The following is a 20,124-nucleotide window of genomic DNA, read 5'->3' as shown; positions in this document are numbered from 1 at the left end:
ATTTTGTATAAAGATGGCAGTTATCAGAACTTTGAGATTTTTTTTCAACAATTTGCTTTTGAGATGGAGATTTCCTTCTCTAATTTTATTCAATCCTATGATTCTAGTGCCAGTTCTACATATCAAAACTACTAAATAAATAATTAAACGGTGCCACAAATTATTGCTGAGACTAAAATCTGAGGTCATTATAATTCCTGAGATAATTAATCAGATGTTTAAAATAGAACTGGCATGTGAGAACCTTTGATTGTAGAAAAAGCCTGAGGCTAAAAGTCCCACTTCTATTAGAGATTGTATTGGACTTTAACTCATTTTCCCCCAGCCTTCAAAAAATAAATAAAAGCATAAGTTTTAAAGGTACCTGAGGGTCTCCATTTTGATTTTCAGATGTGGTATGGATTGAGCACCAGTTTGCTATGCCTTTGAAAGGCAGTATTTGAAGTTATCTGCACAATCTCACACCCAGCCAGAGGTGTCATGGCTTGGCAAAAGATTTCCTATTAAAATGCGACACCAAAACAGAGGTTTGTGTTGGTCAGTACTGTACAAGGGAGCCAGAGGACAGCTTGCTGTGATGGGGAGGGTCACAGTCAGCAGAGATCAACTTGCTGAAAGATCCAGTGCTTAGGGCGGTCTCACACATCTTAGGGCTTCCTGCGGTTGGAAAAGATTAGCTAAACAGAATGAAAGGAACATGGGAGGGGAAGCCCAGTTGGCATGAAGAGAAAAGAGGAACAAATAACTGAAGATGAGAGCAGCCAAGCATGTGTGATGTCAGCTGCAGTTTTTCCATTTTCATCTTGGGTTGTGTAATTCAGGGGTCCCCAAAGATGAACAGCCATAATCCAGACTCTTGTTTTCCAACCAATCCCAAGTTATTAATGTTTAAAATTTATATATCCTGGATTACCCCACCCACAAACAACTAAAAGCTTTTACAGCAAGAAACTTTGCTTAGTCATTAAAACACATTACTATTCATAAGAATAAGCAGGTACAGATAGTCTATCCAGTTTGGATAAAGAGGAAGCATGGGAGAACTTCCTTTATAACTTTTAAAACATATTAAAAGAATACAGTGCTTAGAAGCATTTTGCTGACTCCAAAAGCTGCAGACAAAATAGTGGAATAAGACACCAGACCTAGAGACAAATGCTAGCCTCTGACAAATATGATATAAATTCAGAAAGAAGTATCATTTTCCAATATGATTGAGATAATTGCTTAAATATTGGGAGAAAATAGTAAAGCTTTAAATAGCATCACATACCAAAATATATTTCGGGAAGATTACAGAGTTAAGTGTATTTAAAAAATGGAATAATGAAAGAACAGTTAAATGCATATTGCAATATGTATATGAGACCATATTTTATTGCCCTTAAAATGGCATTTTTAATGATAATTATTGACAAAGGAATATAGTTGTGTGACTTAGCTTTTAGTTGCAAAGAAACCAGCAAACTCTCTAGCTAAAGTACAAAGGGAATTCACTTTATACATAAAGGACAGTAGCTCATAGACTCTCTAGGAGAGTCAGATGATTATGACTTGAGGCCATGCAGCCAAGTAAAATGCCTCATCCACCCTGTGTCATTGGTGCAGATATAATCCTACCATTACTAAACATGAGACCAGAAGGTTTTCCCTTAGATTCTGACAATGGGCCCTGCTGATAGGGAAAGAGTAAAGGGACAGAGTAGGTAATTAAAGAGTTAATCCCACTAGGGGATTGTGAGTGAAGAAAAAAGTATGGGAGACCCCTGTAAGTTAATGATCACTCAAGAAAGCAGGTTTGCTTAACCACAAAACCAAGCAGGCTTGCTTAGCAACAAAACCATGCAACAGAAGCATTAGACATGCCCCAAAACAATAAAACAATGGTGGAATGAGACCCACATCCTGCCCAGTGAGTTCAGTAAGTTAATGATTCCTAGGACACGCTCCTCTGCATGCACTAAAAACAAAAAATACAAGGAAAAGGTGACATTGTACTAAAACCTGAGATGGTTTACCGTTTTTAGCATATGTTACCACCTTTTTGCTCATTTCCATTGTGCCATGATAGTCCTGGCTTAACCATGTAGGGACAAGAAAACTCCCCCGCCTGACATGGGGGAGGAGCTGATAATGGAATCCCTCTTCTGTGGGATAATTAGCTTCCCAACAGCTGGGGCCAGAGTCACTTTGCTATTCCCAGTACAAGCCCAACGTCTAAGCTGTAATATGGGGTTCAGTGAAAGCTGATTCAGTGAAGACACAGATGTAGGTTATCTTTGTATTTCATCTTTATAATAATTATGGCCTCCGATCTAATGCTTGGTACTTGCCAGGCATTGTGTGAGGTATTTTACACACCTTATTTCTGTCCTGAATGCTTTTTGGAAAAATACTTAGAGATTGACTAGAAGCTGACAGCGCATCTGCTCAGTCCACAGTCACTCTCCATCTGGAAAATCCATCCCCAACCTGATCTACAGTCCCCTCAGTGGTCACTTCTGTAAAATAGGAGCTTGTCTTCTGGTCACTGAAAATTGAGCCAAGATGGACATCTTACTGAAACGGGAGAATTTTGATTCTTATTCCCATGGCTTTGCAAATGAAGTTAAGATGCAGAGACTGTTAATAGGTCTCTGGAGGTGGCTAGACGAGTAACATGTAAACTCCAGAATTGTGAGTCTCTAGAAAAAGAGAAAGGAATGTGAAGCAGGTTCAGAGAAAGGGGAACAGATCAAAAGTAAAGTCTTGACATTTATCCCCAGAATCTGTTTTTATTTAAAACCCAGCTTCAGACCCCTGAATTCTACGGCTATCCTCTCTTTGCTTAAGCTAACTAGAATTGTCTTTTGGAAGTTAGAATCTAGGATCTTGGCTATTATAGGGTATAAATAAAATATGTACATTCATACCTACATCCAAAGAAACATGTTATCTCTTATTTTCACAGCATATCCAAGAGTGGATATTATCATCCGCATCTTATACATGAGCCTACAGGCTCAGAGAGTGGAAACAATTTTCCCAAAACAATCTACTTAGATTAGTTAGAGCTGGTTATTTAATCTGAGGTTGGAATAGCTTAAAATCCTGTGATCTTCCTAGCCCTATATCATGCCCCATCTAGTTTTATTCATTCTTTAAACATGCATTTATGGAGATCCTGTTAAGTCTCAGGCACTATGTTTCTACGGTTTCACCAGGGTTGCCAAGTAGTTGTAGATATTTACAGGGTATTGTATCCATATGTGTCCATGTAGACTGCCAAAGGCAGGATGCTCAGCTCAAGGTTAAAGAATAATCTCTGAGATTCATTATTCATACACTACTTTCAGTAAAGATAAAATTAAGGAGAGACCAGCTTTCAAAAGACATAGGAGGTGTTGGAGGATTTTGGAATTACTAAAATCTTTCAATATTAAGCATTTACCAAGATACTGTATATTTTAACTGGATCAGATGCCACCTGGTGTGACTTTTGTCCCTGGTCTTCAGACAGAATGTGGCTGGGATTGTCAGTGGACTGGTAATGAGCACCTGTTATTAGAGGGTTTTTTTTTAATGGTCTCCTGAAGGAGATTTGATGAGTTGATGATCCAATAATGTCTCAAATTTCCTATTAAACCCAGAGAAGACATGTAACTTTCTCAAGGTCACTGAGCTAGTTGGTTGCAGAGATGAGGCTTGCCAGCTAAGAATGCACTGCCAACAGAAATCATTTTTAAAAATTTATGTAATATTTCTTCTTATTCCTCCAAATAACAGCACATGTCAATTAGATTCATGTCAGACCCATTATGTATTCTACCCCCTCAGTCTGTCTTTCTTTGAATCAATGAAATGTAAAATGGCAAAATTACAGGTTTTTATAGTTAGAATCTATAGTGCTTAGGGTACAGTATAAAAGGCCCTATTGGCTTATTATATAATTCTACCTTCTTGTATTAGGACTTAAAATTTCGCTAAATACCATGAATTTAAAAAAATCATCAATATCATTCTCAAATGTAATTATATTCTTTAAAAAATGACAAGAGTCATATGTCAGAGCACCTCAGTTTTTATAAAATGTATGCCTTCTATCTTTTGTAACATACAAATAAAATACAAAATATAAACAATATGGTTGAACACTTTGGAAATGGAAATTATTTATGTTTTCTAATCTCAAGAGAGCATCTGTGCATTATCATCATAATAATTTTAAATAATAATAACAACAACAATAGTTAATACTTATAGAATACTTATTGTGACCAGGCAGTGCTCTGAATGCTCTACATGCATTAACTCAATCTTCATAATCACCTGTTTACCTGTGAGGTAGCCCTATTAGTACCCCATTTAACAGATGAGGAAGATGAGGCACAGAGATTACTACAGGATTAGCTCCAGTAGCTCAGCTACTTTCTAGGTAAGGAGATAGGACTGTCTCATCCTTGGTCTTTAAATGCAGCCCACATATATATATAACATTTAAATGGTCAAGCAGTTTCTCCTGACCTGGCTCAAACTCTACTTGGCTTGGATTGTTTTCTCCCTCTTTTTTCCAGGTGAACCCCTATTGAGACTTCAAGACTCAAAAAAACATGCTCCCTTTTATAGTCTTTCCTTCTAACGAACTTTCATTGTTTCTTCATTCATGTTGCCCTGACCTTTTTTTCATAATTCTGCCGCTCTAATTTGGAACATCACTGACTTCCTGACTACTCCAAAGGACGGTATTTATTTACTAAGTTATGAATCCCTTTGTGAAATTGGACACTGGTAATGAACCTCTCCTCTTAAAGTTTTTTCAAAGCACCATCCTCCACAGCTGCTTCTCTTGATTTTCCGGTCATTCCAGCTCAGTCTTCATTATGTTTCCCTCTCTCTCTCTGTGCCTATTAAACGATGGAAGTCTGTAACCTAGATGCCAACACAAGATCTAGCATCCAGAATGGTCCTTGTCATATGTAAGGATCTCAATAAACATTAGCTGAATTTTCCTCATGAAATCTAGCCCATGCGTATGGTTTCAGCTATGACTCATGAACTAGCAGATGTGAAATCCAGAACTCTTAAGCTTAGGAGTTTCCAATCCAGATCTAATGTCATGCTTTCTATTAGTATTCTATTTTTCTCTCTCATTCTTTCTTATCTGGATGAGTTACTCTTTTACTGACTATCTCTCTCCCTCTCTCTCTCTCTCACACACACACACACACACACACACACACACACACACACACACACTGAGGACAGTGGAATGTTGGGCATTGGATTAGGTGCTGGGTCAGTGGTGGGGCCTTCATGACAGTTATCTAGGTGAGGGTACCAGCTTGTTATACTGTTTTCTCCCTCTTTTCTTCTTCACTCTCCATTTCATTTTCACACTCATGCTACAGTGTTCTTTGGAAAATATCTAACTGCCCCTATTCAAAACTCTGTTGGTTTTTAAAATTTTATTTATTTTTTAATATAATTTAAAAATATTACACTCCATTTACAATTATTTAAAAATATTGGCTATATTTCCTGTGTTGTACAATGCATCCTTGGGCCTATCTTACACTCAGTAGTTTGTACCTCTCCTTCCCACCCCTGTATTGCCCCCGTTACCCCTCCCCACTGGTAACCACTAGTTTGTTCTCTATATCTGTGAGTCTGCTTTGTTTTTGTTGTATTCACTAGTTTGTTGTATTTTTTAGATTCCACATATAAGTGGTATCATACAGTATTTGTCTTTGTCTGACTTATTTCACTTAGCATAATGCCCTCCAAGTCCATCCATGTTGCTGCAAATGGCAAAATTTTGTTCTTCGATGGTTCCACATTGCATATACAGTAGAGTTCCTTTATATCTCAGAAGGCCCTTTGTAATTTGATCCCTGACTATATGTCTAGCCTTAATTTCTTCATTCTCACACTTGTGTCCTATATTCCAGACACAGCAAACTCTTTGGTATTCCTTAATCATGCAATGGCTTTGCTTATCTAAGTATCTTTATACATACCATCTTGTTGGAATTTGGTAAGGACTGAGAGAAACAGTAAATTACATTTCTCTTACCTGCCAGGGTTCAGACTCAACGTAGGGATAAACACAAAGTGAGATAGGTAGAGAGCAAATGTTACCTTCACCCTGACAATGTTTATCTGAGAGTATGCAGTTTATTGTGTTAGGCAAGTGGTCCTCCCTAAATCCTAGAATAGACAGACTTAGACTGTCTTCCAGTCAAAGACAGCATGGGAAAATCGAAGCCTCACCATATCCTCAGCTTACTGTATGGGCCAGATAGAGAACACCAGCTCTCTGAGGGCAGGCTAGCTCCCCAATGAAAAGAGAAAGTACACAGCCCTGCTCTCCTCCAAAACTGCCAGCAGGTTGAGCGGCTCTTCCTCTCCTGTAGGGAGTTAGTGAGACAGCAGAGAGAGGCCAGGAGTGGCTTGGAAGTGGAGCTCCTCCAACCTGGAAGTATTTTTAAGTGAATAATGAAGATATATCAAGTATAAGCTGAATTCAACAGGAGTTTTTCAATTTTAAGCAGAAAGAAAAGAAGCACCTCACTTGGCCTCAAGCCACAGGATGGAATTGATGAGCTCACACACCTGAAAAGCATTCGAGTCCAGGCACTCAACGTCATAGAACTTGCTCTGTCTTCATCTTTGCTTTCCTCGCTCTAGATTCCAATCTCAGGCAGGCTCTTTCCTTACTGTGCTGTGATATTAAGATGGCCATCAGTATCTGGCAACTATCTTACAAGCTCAGCTATCCCAATGAAAAGAGAGCTTCACCTTCCCAAGAATTCTAGTGAAAGGCCTGGATTGAATGTCATTGGATAATTTAGACCAGTGAAGTAAAATAGTACATATTTTTTTGGCTAGGCATGGTCAGGCACACCCTCTGCCACCGCCAGAACTGTGGTCAAAGTCAGGGTTATCTGAAGGACTAAGATGAGAGAGGAATGTTTCAGAAGGAAGAGCATCTATTTTGGGCAGACAGAAACAAAAAATGTCAAGTGCATTGTTCCATAGGTGAGTGGAGTGGTGAACCAAGGTAGACAGGTTGTTTAGTAGCAGTGACCCTGAGTTTAGGTAAAATAGTCTTTTCTCGATTATGCTTATTGTTAAATTAGACTGCTCATGATTCTATTGCAGCCAGCCAGGAGATTGTACTCATTTTTTGTTAGCCTAGGAATCAGACTTTCACAAAATAGGTGAATTGGGAAATCTCTTTGCTATACAGAAAATATTGTTGCTGTGACAATTGTTGCAGTAGAGGCCTGTTGGAAATGAGTCAGGAAGTAGATGGAAGAAACAGTCACCCCAGTCTCTGCTGTCAAGTGAAAGGAGGGTGCACGCAGCTACGAATTTTTCTATTCTCGTTTCTCCTGGAATCGCACGTCTCTCCCTCTCTCTTTCTCTCTCTCTCTCTCTCTATCTCTCTCTCCCTCCCTCTCTCCCTCTCTCCCTCCCTCTCTCCCTCTCTCCCTCCCTCTCTCCCTCTCTCCCTCTCTCACTCTCTCATACACACTCTCTCTCTCAAACAGGCCAAATCATCATCTTACCCAAAAATGATGAAATGAAAAATAAATATGCCAGCTTCCATCCAACAGAAATAAAAATACCTCCAAAATTTCAACTTAATGGTATATGTCAGATTGTATTGACTCACTTGTGAAAGAAAAATTGCTGTATTACTCATTCTGATTTAAAATATCATATTTAGAGGTCTCCATGATATGTGTTGATCAGCAGAAGCGGACCCTTTGTGCCCTGCCGCACACTGGCAGGAATGCCTGTGTTACAGCTTTGCCAAGGGCCCAGTTGTGTTCATGCCAATGTGGCCTAATTTTATTTTCCTCGCTGTCTCTGTCTCTCTCTTTTTTTTTTTTAATGTTTGAAAAATACAATAGAACTGTCTTCTCAGCATGGGGATATCTGCATGTGTTAAAATTACATTTTAAACTCTCTCTCTTTTTAATTTAAAAGGACTTGTCAGAACATGCAGTCTTTTCCCCCCTTCCTAGAAAACGGGGAGTATACAAACCTGAGATCTTCAGAGGCAAAAGCCTACTTGTAGGAAAACAAGCAAATAATTAAACAAACAAACAAGCAAAAACAAACAAAAGAAATAAAACCTGCAGAAGTCTGACTTATTTTATTTGAGTTGAAATCTCTCAAGCTTTGACATGAAGAACTGTAGCACAAAGGAATTACAGCAAGGGCAAGAAATAGAATCTTCTTGTCTGGAAATTATTAGGCAAAGCATCAAGTCCTCTTTACCTCAATTTCCTGGAAGATGTTAAAATGGATTCTCAATTACTGATACCTATATGCAGTGTATACTGCATGAAAAATAACGACAATAACGTTTATGGGGAACTTACTTTCACACGAGACAGTATGCTTAGAATAAGAATACATGCACACACAACTCCCAGCCCAACCTCAGAGTGGATTTATTTAGTGGGTACTCCCCCCTCAAAAATAATAAACCACTCTACCCGCTATAAGGTTGGGATGGGTTATTAGTTCCACTTTACAGATGAGAAAACTGACTTTGCTTTAAGGCACTGTGACAAATGCTGTGGTTGCACCACTCAGAGCCTCCTTCGGGATCACATGCCCAATTCCCTACTAGTCGGAAATGCTGGCTGCCGAAGCTCACAGCTGAGTTCCACTTGAGGAATTTCCTCTACCAAAGAAAGCTTCCTTGCCACAATTTACACTAAATTCCCACAGACCAATCATCTTTCTCTCTAGTTGGTAGGAGAGTGTAAAGATCTATCCTCCACTCGATTTGGGGGTATCTCTGAAAGGCTGCCTCAGCTCCAAAATTCCCTGAGGGACTGGGGGGCCCTTTGTTGTAATCACTTTACTGTTTAACTCCTCCCTCTGCCCAATCCTGTTTCCATCACTCGTTATGGGTCTTGATCAAGAGTACTCCTCAGTATACCTTCTTCATATAAATCTGTCTCATGGTATGTTTCTGGAAACCCCAGCCTAAGGCAGTCACCCAGAATAGATGTCAGTTTAATGTCTGATATTATAGTTATCTACCAGAAACCCCGGTATGTGTTTCTGACTCATGGATTGTTCTCCATGAGTCAATTAAGCAAAAGAAAATGTAAAGGCTTTGCCTTTTTATGCTAATGCTTAATGCATTGTTTGGTATACATAGTCATCTATACATAATGGCTCATCAATTAATCTACGGCGGTCTTATCCATGATATATATGCATGTAGCAGAAAGCCAGCCCTGCCCCAAATGCTGTTGGTTCACTGTAAGTAGGGCCCATGATTTTATTGGTCTCTTCTCTTGTGTTATGCAACGTATAATAAGGGAATGTGTGGTCGTCAGTGCCTGAATGCCACTTTCAGTAATAGAAACTCCTTCTGGGGAAACAAGATTGGTGCCAGGACTAGAATATGGATGCAAACTTGAAATTATTTCACTGCTATTTCAGAATGGTTTAAAAAAAAAGGAAAAGGCAGCAGGACCATGTTCAAGGACTGCCAACCACATTGAGGGATTTGAATGAAAGTTCCTCTATAGCTTTCTATAACCTACTAAATAGAAATCCAGAGTTTTTAGGTTGGCATGTCAGCCTCTGTTCAATCTAGTGCCAAATTACCTTTGCACATTATCACCCACAGTGCCTTCATGAGCACTCCATATTTTTGCAAAAGTGGGTTTAGCTTTTCCCTGAACAAAAATAAAAACAAATATGTAAAATAAAATAAAAAATAAGACAGTCTGACCAAGATAATGTAAGCCCACTCTAGTCATTTTTTCTTGCTGATTGTGACCCAAAATTCTGGAGAAAACAAAAATAAAATTAAAAAAAAAGAACTATTTGCACACTCTAAAAATTAAACAAAAGTAGGCAGATTGGGGAAGGGAGTCAAAAATTGAAGAAACACCCTGAAAAAGGGTAAACTTCCCCCACTTTTTTTCCCAATATTTTTCCTCAATTGGAGCTATGGTAGTAGTGGTGAAAGCAGTAAAACTTTGAAAGAACTCCTTATTTTTGGCCAGAGGCACGAGACAAGGAGTTCCTAAAACCTGAAGAATGTGGATGGTTATTAGTGAGAAAGCATATGGAGAATGATATCCCCTAATGTATATTTGAACACACACTGGTTCTGGGCTCCAGATTCAAATTAGCAAGAGTTCTTAGGTCACCAAATTCACTGCCTGTTAAAGAAAAAAATTAAGATAATTCAACTGTATTAAAATTAAAATTTATGTTGTGAATGACACCATTGAGAGTGAAAAGACAAGCTGCAGACGGGGAGAAAATGTTTTAAAATTGCATATCTGAAAAAGAAATTGTATCTAAAACATATACAGAATTCTCAGTCTAATAATAAGGAAACAACCAACCGAACTTTAAAAAATAGGCAGAGAGGGACTTCCGTGGTGGTCCAGTGGTTAAGAGTCTGCACTCCCAATGCGGGGGGCCTGGGTTCGATCCCTGATCAGGGAACTAGATCCCACATGCTGCAACTAAAGATCCCGCATGCCGCAACAAAGATCCCGCATGTGGCAACGAAGGTCCCATGTACCACAACTAAGACCCAGCTAGCTAGCTAGCTAGCTAAATAAATAAATAATTAAAAAAAAATTTTAATGAAAAATAGGCAGAGAAACTATCCAGATACTTCACCAAGGAAGATATTCTTTGGTAAATGAGAATATTCAAAGATGCTCAACATCATTAGTAGATGTTTTAGATTCCTACGGCCTCCAGAGCTAAGTACCACAAACTGGTGGCTTAAAACAACAGAAGTCTATTGTGACACAGTTCTGGAGACTATAAGTACAAAATCAAGGTATCTTTAGGACTATGCTCCCATTCAAGGTGTTAGGGAAGAATCTTTCCTTGACTCTTCTACCTTCTTATGATTGCTAGAAATCCTTGGCAGTGACATCATGATCATCATCATCATCACCTTTTTAAAAACGGATGGTACCATGTTTTGGTGAGGATACAGAGACACTCAAACTCCTGTATATTGCGGGATTGATGATGATACAAATGATATATAGCCATTTGGAAAATAATGTGACAGTATTTTGTACGGATGAACATATACTTACCGATCTATCTCACTCCTACATATTTACCCAAGAAAAATGAAAATTTATGTTCATACAAAAATCTCCACTCAAATGCTTATAGTGATATTATTCATAATTGTCCCAAAGCAGAAACAACCCAAATGTCCTCCTAGTGGTTAGTGGATAGACAAACCATGATGTGTCCATACAATGGACTATTTTATTCAGCAGTAAAAAGGAAGGAACTATTGATATACACAACAATATGGATGAGACTCATATGCATTATGCTAAATGAAAGATACCAGATTCAAAAGACAGCATACTGTGTGATTCCATTGTTATGACATTCTGGAGAGACAAAATTATAAGAAATAACAACAAAAATAAAATCAGTGTTTGTCAGGGTGTGGGTCGTGGGAGGGGTAGACCACAAAGAGGCACAGGAGAATATTGGTGTGATCAAGCAGGTGTATATCTTGATTGTGGTGGTGGTTACCCTATGCATTTGTCAAATTTTGTAGAACCGTACATTAAAAATAGTGAATTGTACAGTATGTATATAAAGAAAATTCAACAAATAGAATAAAATGCCGGTGCCTGATCATGAATGGCATGTGTTTGGGACATAATCAATGTTAGTTCCTGTCTTCTTCCCTCATGCCTAAAGGACATCGACTCTTACAATTATTTTATTTATTTGCTAATTTAAAATATTTACAGTTCTTTTTTCTTTAGAATGCTTTTCCCTGTCTCCTACCTCCACTCCTGGCAACTTGATAAACTCATCTTATTAGGACATTCTTGCTGTGCCACAGTTACATTCTTCTGTGTTATATTTCTTGCTGCTGTGTCCTAGGCCTAAATCTGGTCGTGTTTGGCCTTCCATACTTGCTGCCATAATAACTGAACATCTCTTGTAACCTAGAAATCAATTGGTGACTTTCTATCCTTGAAATTTATTTAAGAAACTCTTTTCCATCCTACTTTCAAGTCCCGTAATAGTCCAAAACTTTGGCATTCTCCAGGAGCTTATATCCTTGTGTTCACCAAGCTCCTGCTGTCACTGGACTGTTCTGTCCTGAGATGTAAAGTTGAACCCCTTCTTCCTGTGACCTATTCTTTGTTTCCCAGCAATACCCACCCACATGACGCATCTCTAAGTCAAGTACACTTTACTAAAGATTTGTGGGAAGGTAGAAACACTCATTTCAAATTGGACATTATTCATCCACATACTTAGATGCTTCAGTGGCTCATGTCGGAGGTAAACTGCAGCCACTCACAAATCTCCTGGATGCTATCTCTTCCACACTTTTAAAGCCCACCCTCTTTTCTCTCCTCCCACACCTCTCTCAGGAACATAACCAGTTTCTTTTCTGGTCTCATAAAAAAGTCAGTTTCTCTCTTAACTTTTGTTTTCTTGGTTCCTGCTGGTACCCAAGTCTTCAGTATCTTCCCTTCTACCCTGAGCAGCTTCTCAAGACAACTTCCTGAAGTCAGGCTCCCCTCAGGAGGGAATTCTGCTTAACTTGTTATGATAGTAAAATGTGCACTTTGTTACAATCTATTAAGCACTTATCACTAAATTGTAAATACACTTATCTTGATTCTGTTTCTCCCACTATTCCATGAAATCATCAAGGGTAGGTTTCATCCTCTCCCCACCCCACCCCCACAAAGCTTAACACAGTGGTGGGTATATAGTAAATATTTAATAAGCAAATGAAAGTGTCTTAGTCCATTCAGACTGCTATAAAAATACCATAGACTGAGTGGCTTATTGTGAAATAATAGAAAAAAAAATATTGACCCTACTAGGCATTCCTGGCACAGCGCTCCTAAAGCCCTTGTAATTTTTCAAGTGATGAGAGTATTAGGAGCATCTGTTGTTCTAATACTTGGTCTTTGACCCTGGTTTCTACACAGGGCTCCTAAATTCTTTGGAATTTCCTGGGTGATAGGAGTGTCTTTTGTTCTAATGAGGCAACTCTTAGTGGACTCCTGGATGGAGGCTGGTCACCAGAGAGTCCAAACCATGATTAGAAGCTTGGAGCTTTCAGCCCTGGCCCCATTCTCCAGAGAGGGGAGAGGGACTGGAAATGGAGTAATAATCAATCATGCCTACATGGTGAAACCTCCTAAAAGCCCAATAGTATGGGGTTTGGAGAGCTTCCAAGTTGGTGAGCACATAAAGGTACTGGGAGAATGGCAAGCCCCAAAACGAAGCTCCACACCCCTTCCCACAAACCTTGCCCTGTGCATCTTTTCTTGCTGTTTCTGAGTCATAACGTTTTATAATAAGCTGGTAATCCAGTAAGTAAGATGTTTTCCTGAGTTTTGGGAGCCACTCTAGCAGATTAATCAAACTCAAGGCAGGGGCCATGGGACCTTGCAGTTTACAGCCAGTAGGTCAGAAGCACAGATAACAACCTGGACTTAGGATTGGTGTCTGATGTGTGTGTGTGTGTGTGTGTGTGTGTGTGTGTGTGTGTGTTTGTTTGTATGTGGGGGTGGGGGGCAATCTTGTAGAACTGAACCCTTAACTTGTGGAATCTGATGCTGTCCTCAGGTAGACAGTGTCAGAGCTGAGTTAAATTGTAGGACATCCAGCTGGTGTTGCAGAATTGCTTGATGTATAGAAATCCCCTGTGTGGGTGACCAGAAGTGTCAGAAGTGAAAAGTTCTGTGTACGTAGTATAGGAGAAATACACATGAGTGTTTTTCTCTGTATACTTATAAACAACAAACATTTATTTGTCATGGTTCTATAGGCTGGGAAGTCTAAGATCAAGGCCCTGGTAGATTCAGTGTCTGGTGAGGGCCCACTTCTTTGTTCATAGATGGCCATCTTATCACTGTGTCCTCACATAGTAGAAGGGGTCAGAGAGCTCTGTGGGACCTTTTTTGTAAGGGCACAATTCTATTCATGACAGCTTCACCCTCATGATCTAATCACCTCCCAGATTTCAACATATGAATTTTGTGGTAGGATGGAGGGAGGAGCCGGGTGCATAAACATTTGGTCTATAGCAGAAAGAATAGCCAGACTTTCTTTTTTTTAATATTTTAATTTTATTGGAGTATAGTTGATTTACAATGTTGTGTTAGTTTCGGGTGTACAGCAAAGTGATTCAGTTATACATATACTTATATTCATTCTTTTTTAGATTCTTTTCTCATATAGGTTATCTCAGTAGCCAGGCTTTCTTTTGCATCATTTTCACACTATTCCCTGAGTCTGCAGCATTATCCCTACCATTTCTATCTCATTTCTTCACATCCTTGAAGCCCCTGTATCCATACACTGGTACATCTATGAAAAATGTTCTTATGTCTCCAGATCTTGGTCCTCTGAATTCTGAATTTTATTTTTTTTCTCTGTTCCACTTCTTCACTGAAGGCAAGAGTTGTGTTTAGTATACTTTTATAAAGTTCTCCAGTGTATTATACTCTGATGGGCAGTTAATAAATTCATTACTATATTCAACAATATTTACTGAGTGATTAACATTTTTCAGTGTCTGTTCTAGGGGCTGGGCATATAGCAGGGACACAGAGAAAAGTTCCCCCCTCCTTAAAGAGCTTACATTCCAGTGGTGAGAGTCCCAGGATAAACATACAACAAATACATATATAACAGGTAATGTGTTAATAAGTACAAAGAAGACAAAGTAGAGTTAGGAGATAGCCAGTATATGAATATGTGATGGAGGGGTTATCTAGGAGGAGGAATTGTCATTTCATGCAGAGTGGTTGAGCAAGATCTAATAAAATGAAGGTCAAATAGAAACTGAAGAAAGATAGGGGTTGAACTATGCAGATATGTGGAGGCAAAAAGCCCTCTGGCATCCCACACTTCTTGGGATGAGCACCATATAGTTCAAAAAGGATAAAAAGAAGGGGAGAGGGGTTATGCAGATGGAGAGAAATATTTCAAATACAGCGGATATTTATTTTCCTGAAGAACCTATAGATAATTTAGGGGGATCTGATAATTTACGTTGGAGAATAGACATTGTTTGGGAGCAGAAGACAATGGTTACTTTTACCCGTTGTAAAAACCACGTAGGCTGACCTCTGTTAGAGTGTATCTGGGCAAGTGGCAAGACAGAATGGCTCTTCTGAGTTCTCAGTCTAAAGTACTGTCATATCATCCTCGGTCTTCTTTGTCTCCAAGACAGTTTTAAGTGCAAAAGATACCATTTCTAAATATGATATTTGGAAAAGGGAAATATTAAAAGTTGTCAGAAGATTTGATAAAGGTGGGATCTTGGGTTACTGAGAAACAATACTTGACTTCCTATTTAATCAAAGTGACAACAGAAGATTTTAAAAGTAAATGTAGGAGGTAACACAATTGTAAAGAATCTTAGTACTTTCAAAGTTTAGAAGGCTTGGTTATCCTCAAAAATCAGGAAAATGATAAAGTAAACATAAAGCACAGGAACTTTTTCTTACACAGAATTTTTGCCTCCAAGGCAGATTGCTCAGAAGGTAAAGGAAAACCTTTTACAACCTCTTAGAGAGACGAATACTCTGAGAAAATATAAACACAGATTGTTTTTGAAAAATCTTATAAATAAACCCATTATATAAACCTTAGCTAAACCCATTATATAAACCAATAAAAATAAAATTTCCCTTTCATGAACCTTCTACAACTTTCTATATCCATTCAGGTTTTTTCTTAAACATTCCTCCTTTTCATTCTGGAAGAATCAGTCATTTAACTTTAAGACAAAACTCCTCTCTTTTTTACCTTAACAAAGACACATATCTTACAGTACAATTTCTCAAAATGCCAAAAATGAACACATTCGTTAACAGACACAAATATATGCAGCCTCTCTGTACCATATAAACATGAGACAAAATGATATATACTTAAAATTATGCTCTGTAACTTAGGTTACAGTAGTCTATCTTATTTCAAAATTATCTAGTTATCTAATGAATATCCATTAAGTAGCTCAATTTAGTAGCAGTCCAGATTTTAAACTACTTAAAGATCTTGGAAATTATCTTCAAAATTACATACTACAAAATATAATTACTGTTGAAATAAAGTTCACCAGAATAATGATTCAATTTGGTTAAACCCAAATTTAAATTTTTCGTAATCTTAAACAGTAAGTAGAAATAATGCTAGCTCATTTGATTAGTAAATCTTTGTTTAGAAAGAACATACTCAAGTAGAATAAAAATGTGTACTTGCATTATACTGATAACACTGATAACTCAGATAAAACATAGTTCTTTGTATTAACCCAAAATTATTAAACTAGTTTTGTTTGACAAAGTAGGTAAATGTGAATTCTTAAAATGTTTCTGAATTAGTTTCTATAAGAATACCTCTTTTTTCGCATTGAAATTGAGATTCATTTTCTCTAATTTCTGAAATATGGGGAATGGCCAATTATATGAATATTTATTTATCTCTAAGCCAATCACAGCAGAGCTCCTTTAATGTAAGGGATTTAAAATCTAATTGATTAGTATTATCCAGAGGTAGGAAAATATTACATATTTATATAATTAGAGGGAAAGACTTTTCTGAATTACAGACATATAAACATACAAACAGATACAAAGAGCTTATAGTTTTAGTTCTAAAATTTCAGTCGTAAGTCAAGCATAAACAAAGTTCTGAGGTCCATTTCAATGACCTGGTCCCTTCTCAGTGGGTATACATTCTCAGTTTATGTGAGCTCAAAATACACAAACAGAAAAGAACAATAAACCAGATTCTCTGTCCTCTTTTACCCAACAGAGACAAGATCTCTATAAATCATCAATCCGTTTATTTTTTTTAATTTAATTTTTTTTTATTGGGGTATAGTTGTTTTACAATGTTGTGTTAGTTTCTACTGTACAGAGAAGTGGAGTTCCCTGTGCTATACAGCAGGTTCTCATTAGTTATGTATTTTATACATATTAGTGTATATATGTTAGTCCCAATCTCCCAATTCATCCCACTCCCCCTTTCCCCCCGTGGTGTCCATACGTTTGTTCTCTACATCTGTGTCTCTATTTCTGCCTTGCAAACTAGTTCATCTGTACCATTTTTCTAGACTCCACAAATATGTGTTAATATACGATATTTGTTTTTCTCTTTCTGACTTCACTCTGTATGATAGTCTCTAGGTTCATCAATCAGTTTATAGTGATCAATAGATGGTAAGACCAAATAGAAAGGAAAATCATCCAGGAAACTTGTGGGAGTCATGAGGAACGATGGAGTTGAGTATTATCTCAGAATGTGGATGGCAGTGTGGTCCTTTGAAATTAGCCATTTCCCAGAACATGAAAGGATAGGATGGAGGTGGGACGATGGGGGTTCTTAACGATCTCTGATTTCCAGAAGCACAGGACTCAGGTGAACTTCAACATTGTTACAGCTCTTTTAAGTAGATCCTATGATAACCCCATATTTTAGATGAGGAAACTGATGCAAAGAGAGGTTTAGTAACTTGCCCAAATTCACATAACTGCTAAGTGGTAGAGGTGAGCATCAAACTCTTGAAGTCTCACCCTAGAGTTCATGCTCTCAGCCAACAGGGGCTCCTACACTACACTGTAAGAGTTTACCACAAGGTTAAAGACCTTTTCTACCTAGTTCATCACTGTTTCCTCACAGGATAGTAAAAGTTTGGTGGATGGGTAAATCAAAGAAGAGAGAGTGAACCATAAACAGTGAAAGAAAGAAGAAAGAGTGAGGCAGAAAAATGAACACATAGAAATGGAGAGAAAAAAAAAGATAGTAAATGTTTCTCTTTTTCTACTCCTGGAGGATGCATTGTGCCTGCCTCCCCTAGACACAAAGGGAAAAAGTCGGCACTTAGACTATTTTTTTCCAATTGTCAAATCACCCCCTGGAAAAATTTTAATCATTTTAGAGACATGCATTAATTACCCTTGAGGATGGAAAATGTAAATAATCTAGCATTGTTACTAATAAAAACCAGAAAGCATTGACCAACTTGTAAGTTTAATCACCAGTCTTCCTGTCAATAATTATTTGATATAACTATTTCCTCCTTGATTTGGATCCCATTAAAGGCAGACATTCATATTCTTCTTTGCACCTTCATCACTTTACATAGCACCTGAGACATAGTAGATATCCAGTTAAATGTTTAATTGAATGGGAAAAATAAAACTTTGTGAAACTACCTCTCTCTTTGACATAAGAGGAAATGAGAATTAATTCCAGTTAATGTGTTCTAAGTACAACCAAAATAGTCTGACAAAATGATATATTTATTACAACTTCCCAATAAAGTTTGTAATGACTTGCAGTATGGGATCAAGTTTTATACTTTAAACTATATTATAAACCATACAACACACAAACACATATATAGAAATCTAACTGAATTGAGCTGATGAAATATTTTGATACTATTGATCTCAGCTATTCTCATATAGACAGATCTTTGTACACTGAACCAGAATAGAATCCACAGAAAGGATTCAGCTAACTTAAAAAAAAAATAGAACTATTAAAATATTGAGTTTATTTTTATGATTACCACATGTTAGTTGAAAAAATGTTCAAATAACTGTTCAAATAACTCTTCTTAGTTTTCTTGATACAGTGGGATGTCTTGGTTCTGTCTAACCCTGGTCCTTGTCCTGGCTGTACACTATGGTGCTTATTGAATATTTCTTTCAAGATTCCCAACTGAGTTGGACTTACTTTAGCTTTATTCTTACAGCTTACTTCAAAGTGGAAATGACTCAATAAAATAATTTGTATGTTATTCTTTGTCATAATATTAACATTTATAATGATATTTGGTAGCGTTTATAATGGTATTTACAAAGCTTTTATATGTATCATCATATTTGATTCCTATCATAAGCCTGTGATACAAATAGTTCATTCTAACCATTTGGCTTTTGATAAGAAAATGAGAGAGAGAAAGAGAGAAAGTGAGTCTAATGTCTCACAGCTACTAAGTCTTAGAGACTTGACTCCTAGTTCAAGGATCATATTAATATAATGACACAGTTGACTTCTACTCATACTTTTAAAAAGCTATTCAATTAACAAGTCAGCTATGGATTGTTCTGGCATAAAAATATACCATAACTTAAATAGATAATGTTATTTATAACAAACAGAAGCTTAGTTATCTATACCTGGTGAGAGTGGGAAGTGGGGTGGGTCTTCCCTCATATTTTCTAAAAATTTAAACCCAAACTATGTGAAAATCACGTATTCTAACCTGTGACATTTTTTCTTATTCCTCTTCAGTCTGAAATGTTCCCAGGAACAATAATGTCCTTAGAATTTCTTCGTCTGCTGTATCACAGACAATTCAAAATGCCTTACACTCTTCTAGTAGGAAATATGGAACAAAATTTTGATGAGAAAAATCTACCCTCTGGCTCTTAAGAATAATGGGAAAGTGACATTGGAAGAAAATATTTTGGCAATGATCAGCTTTGGGGATTTAGTACTTAGATGGATCTTTCAGAATAAGCTGAGGACAAATAGTTGCCTAGCTAATTGTATGGACAAAAGAAAGACAGATAAAGGCTGTTCCAAATTCTTCTCTACAGCCACACCACAGGATGAACAAGGAAGCCATACAGGGGAAGCTTTTTCTTCCCATCATGCCCAAAATGCACTTCTTTGGAGGTAACTAAGTATAGACCTTGAGTCATTCAAGCCATCAGTGTCTTTTCATAAGCACTAGTTATGAAGCTGAAAAGAATGGCAATATAATGCACCTATTCTTCTGGAAACTGCTTTTGAAGGAGGGCGAGTGACTAAGAATGACCAAAATAATGGAGATCCTAAGTGATCACCCAAAGTGGGTGGTCAGGGTTTTACACAAGGAGAAAGTCTATACTTACATAGGTGGATGTAAGGGTTTGTGTATGTGTGTACACAGACATGATTCAGCCTTCTTAAGTTAGAGGAACGTATTTCCTTCCTAACAGTTTCTCCTAAATCCTAAAGTTAAGTATTAGCACCTGTATTTTTATCAGGCAACGTGACAATGCTATTTGGATTATTAAGGAAAGAGCCAGAAGCATAATTAAATTGTAAACAGTGTCT

Source organism: Eubalaena glacialis, chromosome 10 (assembly GCF_028564815.1).
Source record: "Eubalaena glacialis isolate mEubGla1 chromosome 10, mEubGla1.1.hap2.+ XY, whole genome shotgun sequence".
In the NCBI taxonomy this organism is placed as follows: Eukaryota; Metazoa; Chordata; class Mammalia; order Artiodactyla; family Balaenidae; genus Eubalaena; species Eubalaena glacialis.
Note: the sequence above shows the minus strand (reverse complement) of the source record.